The sequence below is a fragment of the Petromyzon marinus genome, chromosome 35 (genome assembly GCF_048934315.1).
Source record: "Petromyzon marinus isolate PM22_M1 ecotype Great Lakes invasive population chromosome 35, UKy_Petmar_22M1.pri1.0, whole genome shotgun sequence".
Lineage (NCBI taxonomy): Eukaryota > Metazoa > Chordata > Hyperoartia > Petromyzontiformes > Petromyzontidae > Petromyzon > Petromyzon marinus.
The window spans coordinates 9,602,348-9,614,885 of record NC_133701.1 but is presented as its reverse complement, the minus strand read 5'-3'; positions in this window follow the sequence as shown (position 1 = coordinate 9,614,885).

The window sequence follows — 12,538 nt, the reverse complement described above, 5'->3', positions numbered from 1 at the left end:
GTCTGATATTCCATCTGGCTGTCAACAAAATGCAACGTCTTTTTTTTGGGCCACGTAGTTCGAGAAGCTTTGCATGGCTGCGCCAGAGTAATGCATGTACGTTGAACTTCGTTCGCACCTTGTGTAACCAACATCGCTAATCCGAGGTGCGCGGGAAGGACATCAAACTAAAGACGTAAATTCGTTCTAAAGAAGGAAATTTTCAATCTAGATTTCAAAGTGTATAGCTTTTAATCTTGATTTGAGGCCGCTTTCCTATCTTACAGTTACATGCTCATTTCTCACATTAACATCACTAGCCCCGGCCACTTCTTTATGACGCTTGGGCGACGCCCATTTCAAACCTTTTAAAAACAGACTGCCTCAGCAGCAGACCCACGCTTTCCCACCTGATGACGGACGCTTGTGTTGCGCCCGAAACGTCGTGATTTATTTTATTTTATACCTACGTGACTTTACCGAAAGAACCAAAGAGTATGTATAGCTTTTAACAATGTCGGAAGGAACGGCGTTCCAGACGGCCGCAGAAGCGCATCCAAAAGGACGCGATGCGATGGTTATCAACACGGTGACCGTCTTTGTTCGTTGGTTATATTTGTAATGCCCATCTGGTGCACGTACAACGGAAGGCGAATCGATGCCCGGCTGCGGTCAAGCGATGCCTCCTGACTGGCTTAACGATGCTGCTGATTTGGTGTTTGCTGATGACTCTGACAAGGAGTTGGAGATAGTCACGTAGGTGAAAATAAAATAACAAAAAATCACGACGTTTCGGCCACAACACAAGCGGCCTTCATCAGGTGAAGGGACGAGACTGTCTGGAGGACTGTCACGTCGTGATATTTTGTTATTTTATTTTCACCTACGTGACTTTACCCAATAGAACCAAAGAGTATTGATCCTAGCAGTCACGAAAGCTTTAAATCTAGAAAGGAGTTGGAGACTCTGCTGCGTCTCAGACGTAAAGTGTGTGCCATAAAGAAGTGGCTAGGAGATGTTAACTACCTCGCCTGGTATACAGGACGTCCTGGGTTCGATCCAGACCCTGGCGCCAGTGTATTTGGAGTTTGCACGTCCTCCCCGTGGTCGCGTGGATTTTTCTCCTCTGGCTTTTTTCCTCCACATTTTGCTGCTATATATTTCAACATGATGGACCACTTCGTTGACCTTTCATTCGTGGCCAGGTTTCTTCTGAAAAAGAGCTTCTTAGCTCAGTGGGCCTTACCTGGTGAAATAAAAAAAAGTGTCAAGTGCTCTGTGTCATCAAACCCTCCACCCGCACAACTCTCCACGAGTTAAGCGCTGGTTTGTGGAGATGATTGAGGAGGTACCTGTTGTTCCTGCCCCCCCCCCCACCCCCCGCACCTCCGATTAGCACGGTCGGCTATATGTACGGTGCGAAATGAGTTCAACACAGACATAAACAGGGTGCTCGTGCCGGTCTGGTTTGGCGTTACAGTTGGTCGCATACTGCTCATCGGTCGCATTCCGCATGCGTGGCCTGTAGCTCCACTCGGAACGTTGGGTCTTCTCTGTCACAATTACGATCTCGTTATTTGGTTGTGAGACGCGTATCCTCTTGCAAGAGCACGTGCAACAAACTATGCACTTTTTATTTTATTTTACCAGGTAAGGCCCACTGAGCTATACAGCTCTGTTTCAGAAGCGACCTGGCCACAAATGATAGCTCAGCGAAGTGGCTTATCACGTGGAAATGTACAGCAGCCGGATGCTTTAAAACGCATGTTTCTAAATGCGGAGGGAAAGCCCGAAGGGCCCTAAGCAAAATCCACGCGACCACGTGGCGAGAGACACGCAAACTCCTTATACATAGGCGTCAGGGTTGAGATCGAACCCATGACCTCCTGTATACCGGGTGAGGTTGTTAACATCTCACCACCGCGCACCCACACAAATTGGAACATTCAGGCTGGCCCTGCCTACGGTCCGTCCTTGGTTTATCGTGCAGGCTGGATTCTGTGAGGAGCTCACAGATCCTTGAATGATGTGAACACGGTGAACTCCTCTTGCAGGAGAGACTTCAGTTGTCAGGGCCGTGGAGGCCGCATGCCCAGCCACCGCGTGCTCAAACAGCTTCTGTTTGACAGGATAGAGGGGGCTAAACGGGTACGGCACGGTCTAGAAAAGAGATGGACTGATGCGGTACAAGAGGATGTGGAGCTGAGTGGACTTGCCGATGACTGGTACCAGCGGTGTCAAGATCGGGCTCTGTGGAGGAGGCTTATGAAGAACGATGCTGGACAGTTGGAAGCATTCGCCCTCCAGTGATAAGGGGAGACGGATGCGAGACTAGATAAGCTTTGAAATTGTAATTCATTAATTACAGCCCGTTCTCAATCCCTTACACGTCACGTTGGTTGTTTGGCCATACTTCACCACGCCAGTCAGTGTGGGATGGTGAAGTGGTGCGGCAGTACCGGTTCCATGGTCACTCGCCACTAATATTAGCCGCGTCCGAGGTTTCTAACTCATGTGGCCGGATTAATAGAGCATAGCGCTGAGCGAGCTTTAGGGGGCAATTCCCTAGCCGAATTGTACATGAAGGTGATGCGTCAATAAATACATCGTCCATGATCAACCCACTGCTGGATAAACATCTCCCCCCCCCCAAGCCGTTAATCCCATGATTCTACAAGAGAACTCACAAACACCTTAATAACATACACCTCGTGAAACACCCAACGCAGAAGACCCCATCTGGATTTTATCTTCCACGAAGCTCATGGTCCACCCTAAATCGCACAAACCATGGCAGTAGATGCGGATGCCCGATTCACGAAAAGAAACCATTTAAAACTGTAGCGTGCGAATGTGGACATCCAGAACAGACCGATCCACAAATACGAAGGAGACATCACAGCGATGATGATGATGATGATGCACTCCGCTGTTCCCGACGCGGTTGTCTGGGCTTGACCACCTGAATGTGAAATTTCGGTTGTTGCTCTGCAACCGACATCGGCCGTACGAAAGAAGAAGTGTCATACAATAAATCGTCATCTGCCACGATCAATCCGCTGCTGGATGAAAGCCTCCCCCAAAGCCGTCCCCAACCTCTCGCGGACGGCAGCTGCGCCGTGACCCGCCGCTCAATCTCGGGGACAAACACCGCCACTCAGCGAGGGCGCGCTTGGGGCGCCTCGCATCTCGCGGCAGGGACATTCCGCACGCGAACCGCGCGCCTCCTCGCCCGCTACAAAATAGCCGGCACGTGGTGGTGGTGGTGGGGATGGGGTAGGGTAACTATCGCTCTCTCTCTCTCTGTCTGTCCGTGTGTCTCTCCGTGTATCTTTTTCTCTCTCCTCTCTCTCTCTCGCTCTCTCCGTGTACTCATCTCTCTCCCTGTCTCTCTCCATGTATCTCTCTCTCCCTGTCTCCGTCCATCTCTCTCCGTGTATCTCTCTCCCCTATCTCTCTCTCTCTCCTGTCACACACATGTCGGTGATGTGCACGTCTTCTTCGAACGCTGGGGAGCCGGACAAGCCCCTCTCTGTACCAGCGTGTACGGCACCCTCGTGTTCACCTTCTGAAGCGCTCGCTCGTCAACGTGGCGTGCACAATGAACACCACCACCACCACGTGACTTTTCTTTCGTGTTGTGCGCGGTGCTTTTAGCGCCACAGCGCGTGGATTCGTAGCGTTTATTTTCATTTGTGTTGCTGGTGACTTTGTGTATTTCATATTGAAATCGCCTCCAGTGCTGTTGCTGCTGGCGGCAATAAAAGCTGTTTAAAAGTCAAAAGTCTCTCCGTGCACATCTCTTCACGTCCTCTTTATCTCTGTGTATTCTCTCTCCACTCTCTCCGCATCTCTCGCAGAGCCCCCGGTTGAGCATCTGTCACGGCAGATCAGAGGAGGAGAGACGAGGGGGCGAGGAGGACCCCCCCCCCCCTCCCGCACCCCCGCAACCTCGCGCCGTGGATACAATCCACGATTAAGGCGACCGGGGTGGCGGTGCTGTGCGGTGGTTAAGCCGATTGTGAGTCGATTGTGAGCTATCTAGGGGGGGGGGTGGACAAACGTCGAGGAATTACGCGGATCCGCGGCGCTTAATAAACATTGTTGTTGAGCATCGTCAACGCGTACGGCCTCAAAAGCCAGACACCCCCCCCTCGACCCGCTTAAGCCAGCAACACCCCCCCCCCCCCACCAAACTCCTCCGCCCCATGCATTCGCAATGAATGGTAATGTCACGCAGGTGGGGGCTATGCATACATTGGACATCTCGCTCACTGAGCCTCATGCTGTCCGCTGTCGCTCGGTCCCGAGACCTCCTCCCATCAGCGAGAGGCTTCGACTCTTCACGTGGCCCCAGAGTGCACCTAGCCTGGCACAGGCACCGCGGTGACCTCGCAGTCACTTCGTGGCCAGTGGCGCCTATTGGATGTATGATAAATACATTGTTTGGTGATGTTGCTGCTGCTGCTGCTGCGTTAAGAGTCGTGCGCAAGGAGATTTGACACGGAAAAATAAACTCAACGCGCTCGTCTATAACACCGTGGTCACTGTGTGTGTGGGTGTGTGGCCTTAAACGTAAATACAATCGGTGACGTTTCGGGCAATGGCCCTCTTTTGTGTACGTATGTTGAACTTCTTTCGCAACCGCACGTAGCCAACCGTGCTAATCGGAGTTGGAGAGGGGGGGGGGAGGTAGACAACAAATTAAACACAAAAAGGGGACGTTCTAAAGAAATGCGTTTTCAATCGAGGTTTTAAAAGCGCATTGACGCGAGGCCCCCGTGGGTTAAACAACGGCGAGTGAAGTTTTTTTTTTGTTTAGGGGAGGAGGAGGGGCGGGGGTGGGGGGTTCGAACAGGAGGGCGAGGGACGTTTGAATGGCGAGAGAACGACAGGGAGAGAGAGAGAGGGCGAACAGCTTGAGGAGTGCGGTGTGGGGGAGCGCATGGAGAGAGGGGGGCCTGCTGCTTCGCGGGGTGGTGGAGGCCAGGGCGCATGGCGCGTTAGCGAGACGGGCCAATGAAGTGGCGACGTCCCGTGGTCTCGGGCCAGAGAGGGACGACCTCGAGACAGATGCCGCTCGCGTTTGTAGAGGGATGGAGGTGATGGTGGCGGGTGGGGTGTAGCGGTTAAGCGCCATGCGCTTGAATCAGTCCTGGAACTCCTCCACCGAGGTCGATTGCTTACGAGTCCCTGCCGCGGACGACTCATCTAAATATCGCCACTCGGGAGTCAAAGGCGGCCGGGGGTGTGCTGTGCTGGCCAGCCACCTCCACTCGTGCGCCATGCGGGCCTCGTAGCTACTCGCAAAATGTCCTTGCCTCGCCAGTCTGGTGGGGGATATTCGGGGGATCTTTGCCCCCGTGCGATGAGACTGCGCGAGGTGTTAACTGAGTAGCAAAGGGAAGAAAGCTCAAGGCAGATGGCGTTGACGCACGTCTGTGGTTGGTGGATCAAGCAAAGATCTCTGAAGCCCCCCATCACCAAACACAATGCGAGGTGGCCGGGAGATGTAAATACAGCAGATGGATTAAATCCATCTGTGCGGAGCTGTGAGTGGTATCTCCACGTGGTGCTCGCGTGTTTTCTCCACGTGCTCCGCTTGTCCCCGCGTGCAGCCAAATGCCCCATTCATGGAATTGGCCAAACATCATGAAAGGGGGTCTCGAGACTCAGTGGAGGTTTCCTGGATATAATTATTACTGTTGTTGGCGGTCGCACATTGATTGACTTGGGGCGTCACCGTGCCGAGATGTTAACTACCTCGCCCGGTGTGCAAGAGGTCGTGGGTTCGATCTTGACCTCGACGCCTGCTGTATATTTGGAGTGTGCGTGTCTCTCTCTCTCTCTCCGTGGTCGTGGGGATTTTTCTTGGTGTCCTATTTTTCCCCTCCACATTTATAAATACGCGTTTTAGAATATTTGGCTGCATTAAACTTGCGCGTAATAGGCACACTTTGTTGAGCTATCGTTTGTGGCCAGGTCGCTTCTGAGAAAGAGCTACATAGCTCAGTGGGGCATTACCTGGTAAAATCCCAAAAATAGTTTATAGTTTAGTTGACACGCTGCAGCAGTTTCGTGATCAATCAGAAGAAAGGGAGCGATTGAGAGGTTGGTGGCGGTGGTGGTGGCGGTATTTGAACGCCATTTAGTGTCATGACCTCTTGACTTTAATCCCGGGAAGAATTGGCGACACAAGTCAACTGACACATTCTCTGGTTCGGTTTGTGCGATGTCGCGCTGTGCGTGCGGCTAACTTATTTAGACCCAACATTCTCTCTCGGTAGGTTGAATTCACTGAGATGCGGTTGTGCGGTTGGACGTGGAACAGGATTGTGTGTGTGTACTGTGTATGTGTACTGTGTGTCTACTATGTGTGTGGGTGTACTGTGTATGTGTACTGTGTGTCTACTGTGCGTGTACTGTGTATGCGTACTGTGTATCTACTGTGTGTGTGTACTGTGTATGTGTACTGTGTGTCTACTGTGTGTGTACTGTGTGTTTACTGTGGATGTGTACTGTGTGTCTACTGTGTGTGTACTGTATGTATACTGTGTGTGTCTACTGTGTGTGTCTACTGTGTGTGTACTGTGTGTCTACTGTGTGTGTTTACTGTGTGCGTGTACTGTGTATGTGTATTGTGTGTGTCTACTGTGTGTGCACTATGTGTGTACTGTGTGTGTGTGTACTGTGTGTACTGTGCGTGTCTACTGTGTGTGTACTGTGTATGTCTACTGTGTGTGTACTGTGTATGTGTACTGTGTGTGTCTACTGTGTGTTTACTGTGTGTGTCTACTGTGTGTGTACTGTGTGTGTACTCTGTATGTGTACTGTGTGTGTCTACTGTGTGTTTACTGTGTGTGTCTACTGTGTGCGTGTACTGTGTGTACTGTGTGTGTATTGTGTGCGTGTACTGTGTGTGCACTGTGTGTGTGTACTGTGTGTCAACTGTGTGTACTGTGTCTACTGTGTGTGTCTACTGTGTGCGTGTACTGTATATGTGTATTGTGTGTGTCTACTGTGTGTGTGTACTGTGTGTGTCTACTGTGTGTGTACTCTGTGTGTGTATTTAGCGTGTCTACTGTGTGTGTGTACTGTGTGTGTCTACTGTGTGTGTGTGCACTATGTGTCTGCTGTGTGTATACTGTGTGTCTACTGTGTGTGTGTGTACTGTGTGTGTACTGTGTGTGTGTGTGTCTACTGTGTCTACTGTGTGTGTGTAATGTGTGTGTATATTGTGTGTGTACTGTGTGTCTACTGTGTGTGTGTGTACTGTGTGTGTGTGTACTGTGTGTGTCTACTGTGTGTCTACTGTGTGTGTGTGCCGAATGTGTGTGTGTACTGTGTCTAATTGTGTACTGTGTGTGTATACTGTGTGTGTCTATTGTGTGTGTATACTGTCTACTGTGTGTGTATACTGTGTCTACTGTGTGTGTGTACTGTGTCTACTGTGTGTACTGTGTGTGTCTACTGTGTGTGTGTACTGTGTGCGTGTACTGTGTGTGTGTTCTGTGTGCCTACTGTGTGTGTACTGTGTGTGTATTGTGTGTATGTGTACTGTGTGTGTGTACTGTGTGTCTGCTGTGTGTATACTGTGTGTGTGTACTGTGTATGTATACTGTGTGTGTACTGTGTGTGTCTACTGTGTGTACTGTGTATGTGTACTGTGTGTGTGTACTGTGTGTATGTGTACTGTGTGTGTCTACTGTGTGTGTATACTGTGTATGTGTACTGTGTGTGTACTGTGTGTGTGTGCGGTGTGTGTACTGTGTGTCTACTGTGTATGTGTACTGTGTGTGTCTACTCTGAGGTACTGTGTGTGTACTGTGTGTGTGTCTACTGTGTGTATACTGTGTGTGTACTGTGTGTGTACTGTATGTGTACTGTTTGTGTACTGTGTGTGTACTGTGTGTACACTATGTGAATTGTGTGTTCTGTGTGTGTACTGTGTGTTTGCTGTGTGTTCACTATGTGTGTACTGTGTGTGTACTGTGTGTACACTATGTATGTACTGTGTGTGTACTGTGTACATGGTGTGTGTACTGTGTGTGTATTGTGCGTACACTATGTGTGTACTGTGTGTGTATTCTCTGTGTGTACACTGTGTATGTACTGTGTGTACTGTGTGTGTACTGTGTGTACTCTGTGTGTACTGTGTATACTGTGTGTGTGTACTGTGTGTCTGCTGTGTGTATACTGTGTGTTTGTACTGTGTATGTATACTGTGTGTGTACTGTGTGTGTCTACTGTGTGTACTGTGTATGTGTACTGTGTGTGTGTACTGTGTGTATGTGTACTGTGTGTGTCTACTGTGTGTGTATACTGTGTATGTGTACTGTGTGTGTACTGTGTGTGTGTGCGGTGTGTGTACTGTGTGTCTACTGTGTATGTGTACTGTGTGTGTCTACTCTGAGGTACTGTGTGTGTACTGTGTGTGTGTCTACTGTGTGTATACTGTGTGTGTACTGTGTGTGTACTGTATGTGTACTGTTTGTGTACTGCCTGTGTACTGTGTATGTGTACTGTGTGTGTGTCTACTGTGTGTGTGTGTACTGTGTGTGCTGTGTGTGTGTACTGTGTGTGGGCTGTGTGTGGACTGTGTGTGCTGTGTGTGTGTACTGTGTGTGGGCTGTGTGTGTATTGTGTATGTGTACTGTGTGTCTACTGTGTGTGTCTACTGTGTGTGTGTACTATGTATGGACTGTGTTTCTACTGTGTGTATTGTGTGTTCTGTGTGTACTGTGTGTGTACTGTGTGTACACTATGTGTGTACTGTGTGTGTACTGTGTATACACTATGTATGTACTGTGTGTCTACTGTGTGTGTGGACTGTGTGTGGACTGTGTCTACTGTGTGTACTGTGTGTGTGTGTGTGTACTGTGTGTCTACTGTGTGAATTGTGTGTTCTGTGTGTGTACTGTGTGTTTGCTGTGTGTTCACTATGTGTGTACTGTGTGTGTACTGTGTGTACACTATGTATGTACTGTGTGTGTACTGTGTACATGGTGTGTGTACTGTGTGTGTATTGTGCGTACACTATGTGTGTACTGTGTGTGTACTGTGTGTGTATTCTCTGTGTGTACACTGTGTATGTACTGTGTGTACTGTGTGTGTGTACTGTGTGTACTCTGTGTGTACTGTGTATACTGTGTGTGTGTGTACTGTGTGTCTACTGTGTGTATTGTGTGTATTGTGTGTGTACTCTGTGTGTACTGTGTGTACACTATGTATGTACTGTGTGTGTACTGTGTGTACACGGTGTGTGTACTGTGTGTGTACTGTGTGTACACTATGTGTGTACTGTGTGTACGGTGTGTGTACTGTGTGTGTACTGTGTGTGTACTGTGTGTACTGTGTGTGTACTGTGTGTACACTATGTGTGTACTGTGTGTACGGTGTGTGTACTGTGTGTGTACTGTGTGTCTACTGTGTGTATTGTGTGTACTGTCTGTGTACTGTTGGCGCTACCTGGCAGGCAGCTGTCTCCTCGTGCCGTTTCGCTTCGTCTGCCCCTATTTTTGGAACGCATCTACTACTGTACTAGTACTACACCTACTACTACTACATCTACTACTACAACATCTACTACTACTACATCTACTACTACTACTACATCTACTACTGTACTACTACATCTACTACATCTACTACTATTACATCTACTACTACAACATCTACTACTACATCTACTACTACTACATCTACTACAACATCTACTACTACTGCATCTACTACCACTACTACACGATCCACTACTACATCTGCTACTACAACATATACTACGACTACATCTACTACTACATCTACTACTATTACATCTACTACTACAACATCTACTACTACTACATCTACTACTGTACTACTACTACATCTACTACTAAATCTACTACTACATCTACTACAACATCTACTACTACTACATCTACTACTACAACATCTATTACTACTATTACATCTACTACTACATCTACTACTACATCTACTACTACATCTACTACTACTACATCTACTACTACAACATCTACTACTATTACATCTACTACTACTACATCTACTACTACAACATCTACTACTACTACATCTACTACTGTACTACTACTACATCTACTACATCTACTACATCTACTACATCTACCACAACTACATTTACTACTACTACATCTACTACTACATATACTACTACTACATCTACTAGATCTACTACTACTACATCTACTACTACTACATCTACTACTACTACTACATCTACCACAACTACATCTACTATTACTACATCTACTACTACATCTACTACTACTACATCTACTACTACTACTACTACATCTACCACAACTACATCTACTACTACTACATCTACTACTACTGCATCTACTACCACTACTACACGATCCACTACTACATCTGAAACTGCTACATCTACTACTACCGCATTACAGCGAGGGAAACCCATATGTCACCATCTTGACCACCAACGGTGCGAACCCATCCATTGTCCCCACATCACTCGCCACTGACGTCCTCCACCGTGGCCGTGGGAGTCGAACTTCGGAGTAGGTGACCACTGCGTTACCCCCCCCCACCCCCCATTCCGCGGCGTGATAAAAAAACCCCACGGGGACATTAATCGAGGCGAGCCCCGCGGGCAGGTGTTGTATATATAGGACAGGTAGCGGAGCAAGGTGCACGTGGACGGAGGTCGAAGGCTGATGGTGGAGTGGCTGCAGCTAAATGGATGGCAAACCGCGCGTCAAGAAGAAGCACCTTCTTGCGTGCACATGGAGTCATGAAATCAGCTCGCGCGCTCAGCCAGAGCCGTGCCTAGGGTACACACGGCGAATCCGGAGTCTGCCCCTCTCTACGGATGGTCCTAGGGGTAACAGCCAGATGGGTTAATTGTTGCATTGCCAAGACCGTTAGTGATAGCGACTTCTGCAGGTGAAGCCTTCATCCACCAGTGGATAGATCATGCCAGCTGCTGCTACTGGTGCTGCTGCTGGTTGGTAATGATGGTGGTGATAAATGACACTATTTGAACACAATTTTTGTTCCTGGGTAGTAAGTGCTATTTCGTAATTTCTTATGCCTAAAAGTATAGAAAATGGCTATTGCTCCCCACAAACTTTGCTTTTGTGACCAAGTAATATTTCGAAATTTACCTATTTTCAATGAGAAAATTGGCGAATTTGTGTCATTTCGTTCACATAAAGTAAGAAAAAAACATGAATCAAAATTAACATCTATTTATACTAAAGTAATACAACATTTAATAGGAAAGATTTAGAAGTTAGTAGTTTTTCGAGATTTACGATTATACAGTACTGTAAATCACTTTCACGAATCAGCCCCCAAATGTAGTCTGCCATCATGTTCTCGTTATACTGTCCTTGGTAGCGGCGTTCCAAGTCCAGTATATCCTGGTGGAAGCGCTCGCCTTGCTCCTCCGAGTACGCTCCCATGTTCTTGAATTTATCAAGATGAGCATCAAAGGATATAGACTTCAAGGAGCATCTTACAGCCCATTGTGCCGTGGTTCTTCACCAGAGTCTCAACCAGCTCCACATATTTTTTGACCTTGTGATTGCCCAGGAAGCCACGAACCACTACGACAAAGCTGTTCCAAGCCGCTTTCTCCTTACTAGTGAGCTTCTTGGGGAATTCACTGCACTCCAGGATCTTCTTTATCTGTGGTCCGACGAAGACACCGGCTTTGACCTTTGCCTCAGACAGCTTAGGGAAGAAGTCTTGAAGGTACTTGAAGGCTGCCGACTCCTTATCTACAGCTCTGACGAATTTTTCACAAGGCCCAATTTGATGTGCAGTGGTGGCATCAGCACCTTCCGGGGGTCCACCAGTGGCTCCCACTTGACGTTGTTCCTCTCCACAGAGAACTCGGTCCGCTGTGGCCAGTCCCGCCTGTGGTAGTGCGCCTTGGTGTCTTAAATATTTTGTAGTAATTTTTTTATTACTTTAGTATGAATACATGTTAATTTTGATTCATATGTTGTTGTTTTCTGACTTTATGTGAACGAAAATATACAAATTCGCCCGTTTTCTCATTGAAAATAGGTAAATTTCAAAATATCACTGTCCTGGTCACAAAAGCAAAGTTTGTGGGGAATAATAGCCATTTTCTGTACTTTTTAGGCATAAGCAATTATGAAATAACACTTACTACCCAGGAGCAAAAAAAATGTGTTAAAAACAGTGTAATCATTGATGAAGATCACTCAACAAGTTGAAGATGATTATGAACTTCGGCATAGCTCCATTCTTGCATAGTAAATGAAGATAAACAATGATTCATGATAGAGGGTTAACAAGAGGTTTGGTTATCCAAACCACGACAGCATGTATTTTGTAAACACGAAGTAATATATAAGTATTCGTATTTTAAAATAGAGGTTGTTTAATCATAATTTGTCTGGATTTGTATGTAACATCTCGCCACGGTGGCTAGGAGATGTTAACCACCTCGTCTGGTGTACAGAAGGTTGTGGGTTCGATCCCGACCCTGACGCCTGCTGCTGTATATTTGGAGTTTGCGTGTCTCTCTCGCTCA